Genomic DNA, 13,578 nt, shown 5'->3' with positions numbered 1-13,578 from the left:
TTTGTGGTCAATGTCTTAATAGTAATTTTTCGTTATGTTTAATATTACGACACATTTTATCATGAAAAAAATCTCTAATACTAGAGAATAAGCTACATAATACAATATTTTATACACAATAAGTTAGTCTCATAGTTACAGATAAGAGATCTTCTGTAGATAACCTTAAACAAAAAAATGCACTAAAAATAATTAATTGGGACAAAAAAAATATAGTTCAAAAAACTAAAAAACACACTTTTATGATAAACTCAACTAAAAAGTAGAAAATAATTTTCCATCTAGGAATCAATTAAGGAACAGTATTTACTGTATAATTGTGGAAAAAGTGTGGGGTGCTTTTCGAAAACTGATAAGTGGAGCACCCTTTTAGTACGGAATCCTCAAAAATCCTCAAAATCATTCCACAAGATGGCATTATAGATATGTTTCAGTACATTTGAGTTATAGGGAAATAACATTATTATTTTTCAAAACTAAAAATCAATCTAGTAACTTTGCCTGAACTTTCCCTAAGGCGCTTTCTCTCGCTTCGAAAATCGTTAATCCTGAGGATGTTGATAAGGACAATGGTACAAAATTATTAAAATCGTGTATTGTCATCCTTTTTTGATAATTCTTCAAAATTTTGAATTAAACTGAATGTTCAAAGTGGATAGAAATCGGGTTCAAAGATTCCGTTACTGTTACGTACATACATACAACACAAGCTAATAAAAGCGTGTTAAAAACAATTCAATAAGTATGGTAAGTCCTACCTCAACATGAAACACTACCCCAAAATATGAAAATTGCATGATTGCAATTATAGGGTTGGAGTTATTAGTCAGAAATAAGTCAGCTATAGGCATAGGTCAGGTTTTACAATAGGGTGTCCATGAGTGTATTTAAAATGACTTTATGAAATCAAGCTTAGAATACTGACTGATAAACATTTAATTACTGATTTAGTTTTTATTTAGTTGGTAATCAACTGACTAGGGTTTAAAAATGAATCGCGTATGATCATTTTTAAAGAATAATTATACAAATAACTTCATTACCTCCTGTGTTATATCCTTGTGAGTAGCCAGATAGCCTGTAAAATAACTCTTGTAGTTACTTTTATAAATACTTACTACTTATACATACTTTTTATAAATAGGTAATGTTATTCATATGCCAAATAAATGTTTTAACAAATAATTTTGTTAATGATGAAATACTTCAGTATGTCATGAAATGTGCTGCAATCCTTTGCAGTCTCCTAGACTTAAGTTCAATTATGTAAAAACATCATTGTTTGTCAATAAATTAGATGAAAGAGATATAGTTTCATGTAATTTATTTCGTTGTTGCTATACATTGACATTTGTAATTTAATTTGTAATAAGTCAAGGTATTCAAAATCACCATTTATTATTTTCGCAACATCTACCATTCACCTTCACTTCAAAACAATCAAAGCGCATTTTGTACATAAAAAGTTTGTTAAAAACATTGATTCCTGACATAATTCCAATAAGTACTGTGTAGATTAAAAACCGATGGTCCCCCTACAACGATGGTTTATCGTGACGGCGCCTCACGCGATCCCCCGTTCGCTAGGTGAATGCACTCTGCAGGCTCATCCATAATAAAATTTAGGCTCGAGGCTCGAAAACTTGTATCCTGTATGTATCCTACATGCTGCTTTGTGTAGGACATTCGCAGAAACTTATTTTGTGAATCGAAATATGTAAGTTCTATTCGAATTGTAATGCGTAATACACTTTGTAGTTTTGCTACCCCTATTTCTTATTAAATATTACTAAAGCTAATAAACTCTTGTTATTTCTTATTTTGAATAGGAAATTTTATTGTAACTACAAGTTTGAAGTTCAAATAGATTTTTTGTTTGATAGTAATTTGCATAGGAGTGTGGGCGGATTCGAGAGCGCAATTAAGAATATCAGTATTTTAGGCTTATAATTTGGTTCTAATTATAATTACCTAACTTAACAAGAACATTAAATGTTTAATGTGTATGATTTTGAGTAGATAAAAAAACTAAAACGTGTCAGCAATTGCTTTTATACCACATTTACTATAACAATATAAGGGCTTGGGTAAGTAATTATTTAAAAAGCTGTATTTTATTGTACTACTATTATAATTGTTAAACCAGTTTCAAGTTTAGCTATTACAATAGTGATCTGTACCTACGTATTCTAGACTAGTCTATACCTATTTGTATCGACATGACGTTGTTTCGTGCGATTCTTTGTTCTCGCGAAGAGAAAGCTTTTATTAAACTCGCTGCTTTGTTTTAAGCCGTCAATAGAATGATAGTGTACTTAAAATAGAAATAGTAATTTTAAATACCTTTAGTAGGACAATGCTTTAGTAAAAAAATGCTTTAGGACAAATGAGTTAAGATTTCAAAGTGGTGGAAATTTTCGTAGTTTGACTCCGGAAGCACCACTGCCCCATCATCTGCCCCACCGTCTGCCTAGTTACATCAGTATTAAAGGACACGCTTATTAGATAGGGCGTTCCAACAAGTCCTCAGGGCTCCGAAGCGTAACGCACTCGCGACCGATCTCCGGTAGGAGTCTTATTCTATAGAGATATCATGAGTGCAGATGCTACTTACCATCACGTCTACTACTATTTTTATATGTATAATAAAAAAAATCCTTTCTATACAATCATGTGCTCCAGACTTTCCTTAGATGTGGAGAAAACCGTACCCAATAGTAAAAGGGTTGTAAATGTTGTAATTAATAATGAAATTAGTTATCTAAATGGTACTTCATCCAAGGAAAAAGGACTTGAAATGTAATTAAGTAAAAGGACCGTTTAAGTAACGGCCGATTTTACTTTAATTTCCATGATATACTACTACTGCGTTGGCGCAACGACCCAAAGCGAGTCTCAGCCGATACTAAGAGACACCATTTCACCCTGTCCTGCGCCATCGCCATGCGCCTCACGCAGGCCCTTCATTACTTCATCTTTCCAGCGATATCTGGGACGGCCGACTGGGCATTTACCACTCGGTCGTCCCAGGTATGCGCGCTTTACCGCCCGATCTTCATCCATTCTCTCAAGATGCCCGAGCCAGCGGAGTCTGTGAGCCTTTATTTTGCCGATGATATTTGTACTGGTCCCAAGATCTTACGCAGCACCTTCCTTTCCGTAACTAACAGTTTCTGTTCTTCTTTTTGAGTCAGGTCTCACAGCCGTACATTAAGATAGTTCTAATGACAGTCTTGTAGATCGTATCTTAGTCCGCTTGACAGTTATTTTAAATATTTACGGTCTTATTCATAAAAAGTTATAGCACACTTATAACGTTGCTATAGTACGATTGTCAAAAAGTGTTATTCATAAACGCATTTTAGGCACTAAACCGTTCTATAAACCTTCTATAACTTATAGAGGCCAGAACCCTACTATAACAGTGCTATAAGGCAAAGATGGCCGACTCTCAACAGCTGATTCGTGATTACTAACCTAAATTGACAATACGTTTTTAATAAATTATGTCAATGTCCATTTTATGATTTTAGACTAAAATTATCGCGGAATTGAGACATTTATTATGTAACGGGTACTCACGATATGCGTTTTTTATTGCCGATATTTCGACCCAGTTGCATGGATCGTGGTCACGGCGAAACTGAGGTGGAGGGGAGAAACCGTTGACAAGTACTAGTGGTAGATTAATCTATCTACCCTACGTCTAGTTCGTTTTTCTTTTCTAGGTTTCATATCACGACACACAACACTGACAATATCCTTACGCACCGTACTTTGCACTATTTGTGACTTGCATAAACTAACCACTGGATTCCACGTTTGGGCTAACTTAAAACCATCTTCTCTATTGAAGTTCCTAGGATGTTTCTTGATCTCTATTGCTTCTCTTACTAAACGAGGAAAGTAATGACGCTCAGTGGAGATCACCTGAGGTTTGTGTAATTCAATCCAGTGGTTACAACCTGAACTGAGGATGTGTTCGGCTACCGCAGATTTCTTAGGGTCATTATTTTTGACTGCGCTGATATGTTCCTTAATGCGTTGTGATATGGCTCGTTTTGTCTGCCCAATATACGAGCTACCACAACTACAGTCAACCTTATAGACCCCTGGGCACTGGTATGGAATAGTATCCTTGGGGGAACGAAGATAGGCCGCGAGCTTTTTAAAAGGCGTAAATATACTTTTTATGTTATATTTTCGATCTAAAATCCTCCCTATCTTATCCGTGACACCTTTCACATACGGGAAATATGCGGAATGCCTTTCTACTACGCTGGTGGTGTTATGATTCAGTTCAGTTCGTTTGGCTATAGTTGCGTGGCCATTGAGACGCAGGACCTTTTCCAGGTGTTCCAACTCCTGCGCCAAATGATCATTGTCACATAATTCATAGGCCCGGTTCGTGAGGGACTTTGCAACCGAAGCTAAGTGTCTGGGGTGGTGGTGTGAAGTGCCGTGTAAGTATCTATCCGTGTGAGTAGGTTTCCGGTAAACTGCGTGACTAAATGTACCATCAGGGCGGGCCTCTAATGCGACATCCAAGAATGCCAACTTCCCATTGTCCTCAATTTCGCAAGTGAATTTCATACTGGCATGTACAGAGTTCAGATAATCTAAATAACTTCCTACCTGTCCCCGTCCTCCTGTTATGATGGCAAAGATGTCATCTACATATCTTCTCCAAACTCTAACGCAATTGGGCCCAGTAGCAATGGCTATCCCCTCGAAATATTCCATCCATATGTTTGCGACTACTGGAGCGACTGGACTACCCATGGCTACACCATTTATTTGAAGAAAATATTTACCGTTATACAGAAAGTAACCAGACCGGAGACAGTGTTCTAATAATTTGACGTAATCTGTGTGCATATTATTATTACGAAGAACATCAGTAACTACCCGTAGACATTCAGTGATTGGAACGTTTGTAAACAACGATTCAACATCAAAACTAACCATACAATCACTTTTTTCTAACTTAATGTCTTTTACGATACTCACGAAATGCCGGGAATCCTTTATGTAAGATGTTGTCCTACCTACCAGCGGCTGCAGCACTCCCGCTACATGTTTTGCAAGTTCGTACGTAGGGGAGTCAATTTGACTGACTATAGGTCTTAAAGGAACGCCGGGTTTGTGAACTTTTGGTAGGCCATAAAGTTTAGGTGGTTGTACTATACGGGGTTTAAGTAAGTATTTAACTGTATCCTCCCCTAATATAGACTGACATTCCTGAACAATTTTACGTGTATGTCGTGTCACTCTAGCAGTCGGGTCGTAATTGACTACTTGGTAAGTGGAGGTGTCGCATAAAAGGTTTGCAATTTTCTGCTCGTAATCCGCACTATTTAAAACGACCGTCGCATTGCCCTTATCTGACTTTAAAATGATAATGTTTTTGTTGTCACGTAACTCCCTAATCGCCGACCGTTCTTCGGGTTTTACGTTGGACGATGGAGGTTTCGACTTCCTTAGTATGATGGAGACATCTTGTCTGAGAGCCTCAGCGTCATTTGGTGGTATTTTATTTCTATTAATAGTCTCCTCGATGTTTCCAATTATCTGACCGAAACCGTTGACAAGTACTAGTGGTAGATTAATCTATCTACCCTACGTCTAGTTCGTTTTTCTTTTCTAGGTTTCATATCACGACACACAACACTGACAATATCCTTACGCACCGTACTTTGCACTATTTGTGACTTGCATAAACTAACCACTGGATTCCACGTTTGGGCTAACTTAAAACCATCTTCTCTATTGAAGTTCCTAGGATGTTAGGACGGTCGTTTTAAATAGTGCGGATTACGAGCAGAAAATTGCAAACCTTTTATGCGACACCTCCACTTACCAAGTAGTCAATTACGACCCGACTGCTAGAGTGACACGACATACACGTAAAATTGTTCAGGAATGTCAGTCTATATTAGGGGAGGATACAGTTAAATACTTACTTAAACCCCGTATAGTACAACCACCTAAACTTTATGGCCTACCAAAAGTTCACAAACCCGGCGTTCCTTTAAGACCTATAGTCAGTCAAATTGACTCCCCTACGTACGAACTTGCAAAACATGTAGCGGGAGTGCTGCAGCCGCTGGTAGGTAGGACAACATCTTACATAAAGGATTCCCGGCATTTCGTGAGTATCGTAAAAGACATTAAGTTAGAAAAAAGTGATTGTATGGTTAGTTTTGATGTTGAATCGTTGTTTACAAACGTTCCAATCACTGAATGTCTACGGGTAGTTACTGATGTTCTTCGTAATAATAATATGCACACAGATTACGTCAAATTATTAGAACACTGTCTCCGGTCTGGTTACTTTCTGTATAACGGTAAATATTTTCTTCAAATAAATGGTGTAGCCATGGGTAGTCCAGTCGCTCCAGTAGTCGCAAACATATGGATGGAATATTTCGAGGGGATAGCCATTGCTACTGGGCCCAATTGCGTTAGAGTTTGGAGAAGATATGTAGATGACATCTTTGCCATCATAATAGGAGGACGGGGACAGGTAGGAAGTTATTTAGATTATCTGAACTCTGTACATGCCAGTATGAAATTCACTTGCGAAATTGAGGACAATGGGAAGTTGGCATTCTTGGATGTCGCATTAGAGGCCCGCCCTGATGGTACATTTAGTCACGCAGTTTACCGGAAACCTACTCACACGGATAGATACTTACACGGCACTTCACACCACCACCCCAGACACTTAGCTTCGGTTGCAAAGTCCCTCACGAACCGGGCCTATGAATTATGTGACAATGATCATTTGGCGCAGGAGTTGGAACACCTGGAAAAGGTCCTGCGTCTCAATGGCCACGCAACTATAGCCAAACGAACTGAACTGAATCATAACACCACCAGCGTAGTAGAAAGGCATTCCGCATATTTCCCGTATGTGAAAGGTGTCACGGATAAGATAGGGAGGATTTTAGATCGGAAATATAACATAAAAAGTATATTTACGCCTTTTAAAAAGCTCGCGGCCTATCTTCGTTCCCCCAAGGATACTATTCCATACCAGTGCCCAGGGGTCTATAAGGTTGACTGTAGTTGTGGTAGCTCGTATATTGGGCAGACAAAACGAGCCATATCACAACGCATTAAGGAACATATCAGCGCAGTCAAAAATAATGACCCTAAGAAATCTGCGGTAGCCGAACACATCCTCAGTTCAGGTTGTAACCACTGGATTGAATTACACAAACCTCAGGTGATCTCCACTGAGCGTCATTACTTTCCTCGTTTAGTAAGAGAAGCAATAGAGATCAAGAAACATCCTAGGAACTTCAATAGAGAAGATGGTTTTAAGTTAGCCCAAACGTGGAATCCAGTGGTTAGTTTATGCAAGTCACAAATAGTGCAAAGTACGGTGCGTAAGGATATTGTCAGTGTTGTGTGTCGTGATATGAAACCTAGAAAAGAAAAACGAACTAGACGTAGGGTAGATAGATTAATCTACCACTAGTACTTGTCAACGGTTTCTCCCCTCCACCTCAGTTTCGCCGTGACCACGATCCATGCAACTGGGTCGAAATATCGGCAATAAAAAACGCATATCGTGAGTACCCGTTACATAATAAAATGTCCATTTTGTATACAAACTTGAAATAATTTATTTTAATATCCGATAAATAACATTATTATATCACTATTTTAAATTACAATGCAAATTTTACAAAGCTTAGATTATTAAAAATCTAGAAAACCGTCCACTTCGAAGAACATTGCACCAAAGAGTGATGTTTTCATTAGACTATAGGAAGCGTTATCGCTTTAATAAATCGACAGTAAATTTTATAATTGATCTCGTACGTAATGATCGTAAATTAGATCGCAGAGGTCCTGGTACACATTCTGAAATACAGGGTTTACTGTTATGGTTTACTGCCATAAGATATTGCGAATGTTTACAAAACGAAACTTAATTGAATTTAACTTTATATAATTATATCAATATTACATAAAACATTAATATACAACCAATTTTCACTCCTTTATCTTTTAACAACTTTTGCTTCACATCCTATTTTAACAAATAAAATATTTTTAAATTCGCGGTATTTACAAATACAATGACACTGACATGTGATTTGGTTTCATCGACAACCCATTGACAAGAATGTCAAGACAGAATATTTTTTAGTACGAAATAATGTCATTTAATGATGTTTATCTATGGATATTCGTCAATTAGTTCGCCGAACTTCACTATAATGGCAACATTTTCATTTATAGTTGACTTTAGCGACACATTAGTTATAGAAGGTTTATGGAACGTTTATGAATAAGCAATTTTATAGAACGTTTTATAAGCTTATTGAACACTTTACCTAATGAGTGCTTAAAACCTTCTATAAGCATTTTTTATGAATAAGACCGTTAATATTTGTACATACCCTGTAAAATTGAGTATCTACAGCCCTGTAACCGACAGATAGATGGACAGATAGCGGAGGCTTAGTAATACACTTCTGATTTTACCCTTTAGGAAAGGAACCCTAATACAAAATAAAATAAAATGGATTACTAGTATACAGTAGCGGTTATAGAGGTGCATTATAAAACGTTTTTTTATTGGTTTATCTTAAGCAGAGTCAAAGTTCTGTAGTTGCATTTTATTATCAACAATGTGTGCTTACTTACATAATTATGTATTTGTGGCATATAAACAGATATGAGTATTTAGCCCTATATAGGTTACTTATCTAAATTTAAATTCGATAATTTAAGTGAAATTTGCAAGGAAAAGTAGTCCCGAATTGGATGCGTGTTTCATTTTTGTAAGTTTATTGCAGAACTTATTTCAACAACATTGTGAAACATTTTAAAATCTGTTGACGGGGCCATCTTGACCGACTCTTACGAAATCAGGATCTTACAGTAAAGCAAATGTTTACTTTTACCACGATAAAAGGAGTAGGATACTGGAGTAAAAGTTGTAACACTCATATGTAACCTGATGTACTTCCGATACTATTGTCAGCTGAATAATATAAAATAAACACATCAGAACCATCTTAGATATATCGATCTATCTACATCCGTATACAATGTTAACCTTCCTAAGTCTTAAGCCCTTTAAGTGTTAGAAGTGGTTTACCGCAATAAACCAACCCGGTTGCACAACACCTGACTCTGTCTTCCTGACCTTTGTAACGGCTTCCTACATAGACGAACTAACTAAATAGACTTAATGCAATACGTTCTATCGGTTTCGGTGACACATCAGTGAAATAGGTATTTTTTATTTTGTCTATGCTTTCATACGGCTTCATGTTTTGTTAACGGTGTACTGTATCGATTGAAATGAAGTAGAATTGCCTCCAGGACATTTTGTATGTATTCATTTATTTTTGATCTATTTTTTTCTCCGTGTATATGATATTTGTACATTTTTTCACTCTCCCTTAATTATGAAAATAATAATACACTTTTTGATAAAGGAAGAGGTTTGCTCCAATGCCCGTGAATTGTGGAAGTGGAATGTAAACATTGCAGCTAATTGTCAGTATATCAAACAGAATCATAGATATAAGCTTAGCGAAAAAATCTAACTCTGTGGACGAAACTATTTGGTACCGCCAAATCTATGTATATAAATGAATGTTTGTCTATATGTCCTTTATAGAGTCGTAAATTATATGCATTTGATCATGTGATGATCTTTAGCACAGTTGTGTATGAGCCCACGAAGGTTTCTGAGTTGGTAACACCAACTTTCTGACAGATGGCGTCACTATCGTTCAATGAAGGAACAAATTTTCAGTTATATGTATGTCATGTTATTTATTTTAAAACAATTTTCTTAGCTTTGGTTGTATCTATGTATGTATTTATGTAACGTAACGGAATCTTTGAACTCGATTTTTAATATTTTTACCCACTTTGAAAGGTCTGATTAATTCAAAATTTTGAATAATTATCAAGAACCGATAACAATACACGATTTTAATAATTTTATCCCATTCATCATTAGGAATCAGGATTTAGCACTACTAGTATAATATAAAATTCAAAATACGTACCATCTACAAGGACGCGTCTCCATAACTTCTAGTTTCGTTTGTTTCGCGTTATTTAATTATGTTTTGCGATTCCCAAGCTTACGCATTCAGTAAGTTTTGCTGAAGACGCTACGCTAATTAGATCCGACAATCTGTTGTCTTCACGAAGTACACGCTTCGTTAGTTTGTCGCTTTTAATTATGTATTCGTATGTAGGTGTGTATATTTCCTGAAGATATTTTGTTTCTTTCTTTCAAAAGATCTTTGTTCTTTTGAAAAGTCTTTTCGTGGCTTAATCTTAGTGTCAACGCATAGGTACTTATTAATGATTTTTTTGTTCTGCATGTTGTAACTAAATTAAAAACGAATTAAAAAATAAAGGCAGTATATATTTTTAAGGCTGCCACATCTATTTCTGACCAATAACTGTAGTTTTAAACTAAGTAGTTTGTCATCAGGCGGAATGCATGCTGGCTAGCTATTTGTATTTATAATTTCAATCCGGTCTTTAGAATGAGATGATATTACAAAGAAAGATTTCGCTGGGTGTGGGAATGAAACAAAGATGTTTTAATCTATAACAATGTATTGTTGAGGTTTAAAAAGAGTTCTGATTGAAAATTAAATAAAATGAAAATGAGTTTTGAATTTGAAAACACATCGATAATTTTAGGTTTTTCACCCAAAAATAATTTTATGAACAGATATTTTATTTACAATTAAAAATAAATGAGTAAGTCTGAAGTACAAAACCATATTTACATGTATGAGTAAGGTTTATTACGTCACAACAGAATACTTTAGGCGCCCTAGTGATTCCCGACCTACATTACATGCAAGCTTCCCTTGTTGACTAACCACTTAGTATACATGGGCGTGTCGGCAAACCTTGTGTCAGTTCTATGACGGGTACGAAGGGACATTAAGTGCTTAAAACCTAAATAAATAAACAAGCAACGATTCATTTGCATTTATTATAGATTTTAATGAAGCGTTTATAATTTCGACACGTTAAATTGCTGTTATGAGGCAGAAATAAGTGTGGCGGTGGTGCCACCGGAGTCGAATCACAAAGGCTTCTTCCACCTTCAAGAATATGGTGCACAGGACCTCGCAGCTATAAGGCAGGAACCGGCATGGCGATGCAGTATTAATGAGGTATACAATGAAGTAGTAACACTAATAAGTAATAATTAATTATAACTATCTACGGGCAATAAAACGAGTGGCTGTAGCCGGCCGTGACGCGTCCAATAACGCAGCGACGCTGGACGTCAAAACATGATGCAAATTTAATTGCGGACTGACGCACGACATCGATGTTTCATTACGCAATTGAGGTTTTGTTCACAGTTTGTATTTGTACGCTGGTTTGCGTATACCACCGTCGTCAGTAAACAATTAAGGATTTTAACTTTTAACACAAATATAAAACATTTATGGTTAATTAGTTCTAACTATTTACCGGCAACGAGTGGCTGTAACCGGCCGTGACGCGTCTATTAACGCCGCGACACTGGACGTCGTCAGCATTTGATGCAAATATAATTACGGGCCGACGTGCGATGTCGACGTTAATTGGTGGTGGTAAAGTGGTGTTTCGCAGTTTGTACTTGAACGCGAAAATAGTTTCATACCTCTGTCAGTAAATAATGAAGAGTAATAACGCAAATAAGTAATAATATTCGTCATTACTTAGCTGCAACTGGCCGTGACGCGTCCATTAACGCAGCGACGCTGGACCTTGTCAGCACTTCATGCAAATTTAATTACGGACCGACGTAAAATATCGATGTTTAATTACGCAATTGGAGATTGTTCCCAGTTTGTACTTGTACACGAATCTAGTTTCATACCTCTGTCAGTAAATAATGAACAGTAATAATAACACAAAAAAGTAATAATATTCGTCATTACTTAGCTGTAACCGGCCGTGACGCGTCCATTAACGCAGCGACGCTGGACCTTGTCAGCATTTGATGCAAATTTAATTACGGGCCGACGCGCGACGTCGACGTTAATTACGCAAGAGGAGTTTGTTCACAGCTTGTACTCTTACGCGAACCTAGTTAATATGCTTATGGAAATGTATATTTTGAAGGTGGTAGAACCCTTTGTGGTTCGACTCCGGCGGCACCACCGCCACACCTATTTCTACCTAATAACAGCAGTGTTAGGCGCTGCTGTGTTCCGGTTTGAAGGGTGTGGTAAGGGAGACAGACTTTTCCGAGGCGTTCCAGCTTAGTCCTCAGGGGTAGCGGCGCATCTGTGGCCGACCTCAGGTAGGAATATCTAATCTTATCTGGGGTTGATTACAGATGTCCATGGGCGGCAGTAGCCACTTACCATCAGGTGGACTGCATGCTCGTCTGCTACTCTTATATTATAAAAAAAAAAAAAAAAAAAAAAAAAAAATGTAAATATGTTGACCTAAATAAAATTCACCTGAATGTCAGCCATAGTTACTCCTACAAATATTAACTAATGGTTTTTTAATTTTTTTAACGAAATTTGGAGGATTTGAAGATAGTGGATTAGCAAAACTTCGATTTGGCCAAAAAATAAATATCTTTCTTTCTGGACAACAAAATGACAAGCCCTCTTATTAAATGTTTATAGAAGACTGTCAGTGTAAGAGAGGGCTTCCCATGAGAGATACGAGGATATATTTGAATATTGAGCCTCTACAACATAACTCATGGTTTAATTCAAATGTAGGGGTCAAAATTACTAAGAACCTTCTCATGCCTTCATGGGTTCTCCAAATTCGCACGTTTTGGTCTATAGCTCTTACAATCATCCTCTGGTACCATCAGCTAATCTACTGTTTTTACCGAACTGCGGACGGTAACTTTTGAGGAGTAGATATGTACTATGTATGTCCCATTCTTTATCAGGCCCAAAAGACTTGACGGGTTGTAACCTACGAGGTGTCGTTGGGTTCGTCTAAATTGTAATAGGTACTCCTACAATTTAGTAGTAGTAGTAGTAGTAGGTACTCCTACAATTTAGACATACAAAAGACATAGGCTTCCTTTTTAACCATTTTTTTGTTTTTATAATAGCTCTCTAGTTACCAGTCATACCAAGTGATTACCAAAATATCCTCACAGTTCCTTAAATATGCAAATTCATTAAAAAGTTGCGTAACCTTCTTCTAGTTTAGCTGTAATACGAAAAAGTCTACTAATTTTGATACTTAGTATTCATGACATTACCAAATTACTTGCAGCAAGGCTATTAATACATCAATTTTTCCAATTCCAAAAAAGTTTTAGATGTCGCGAGTTAATGAAAATATTTATATTCATGGCGCATTGTCGCTGTGGGGTCACAACTTTGCTTGACGCATTATCAAATTTCCCATTATGCCACTTGTAATACGCCTAATTCTTCTTACGACTTCTTTGGTCTGAACAGTTCCTCAAAGTGGAAGATAAGCCCCCTTGTGGGCGCCAGAGATTTACGTGGGGCGGTGAAAAACCCAGAAGAAATTTAGGGAAGTTGAAATTGTTTAAAGTTTAAAGGAGCTTTTTTTTCCTTGATTTATTTT

This window comes from Epargyreus clarus, unplaced genomic scaffold (assembly GCF_041222505.1).
Source record: "Epargyreus clarus isolate Ecla_fem2 unplaced genomic scaffold, WU_Ecla_fem_2.2 ptg000027l, whole genome shotgun sequence".
Lineage (NCBI taxonomy): Eukaryota > Metazoa > Arthropoda > Insecta > Lepidoptera > Hesperiidae > Epargyreus > Epargyreus clarus.
This window is presented reverse-complemented; position numbering follows the sequence as displayed.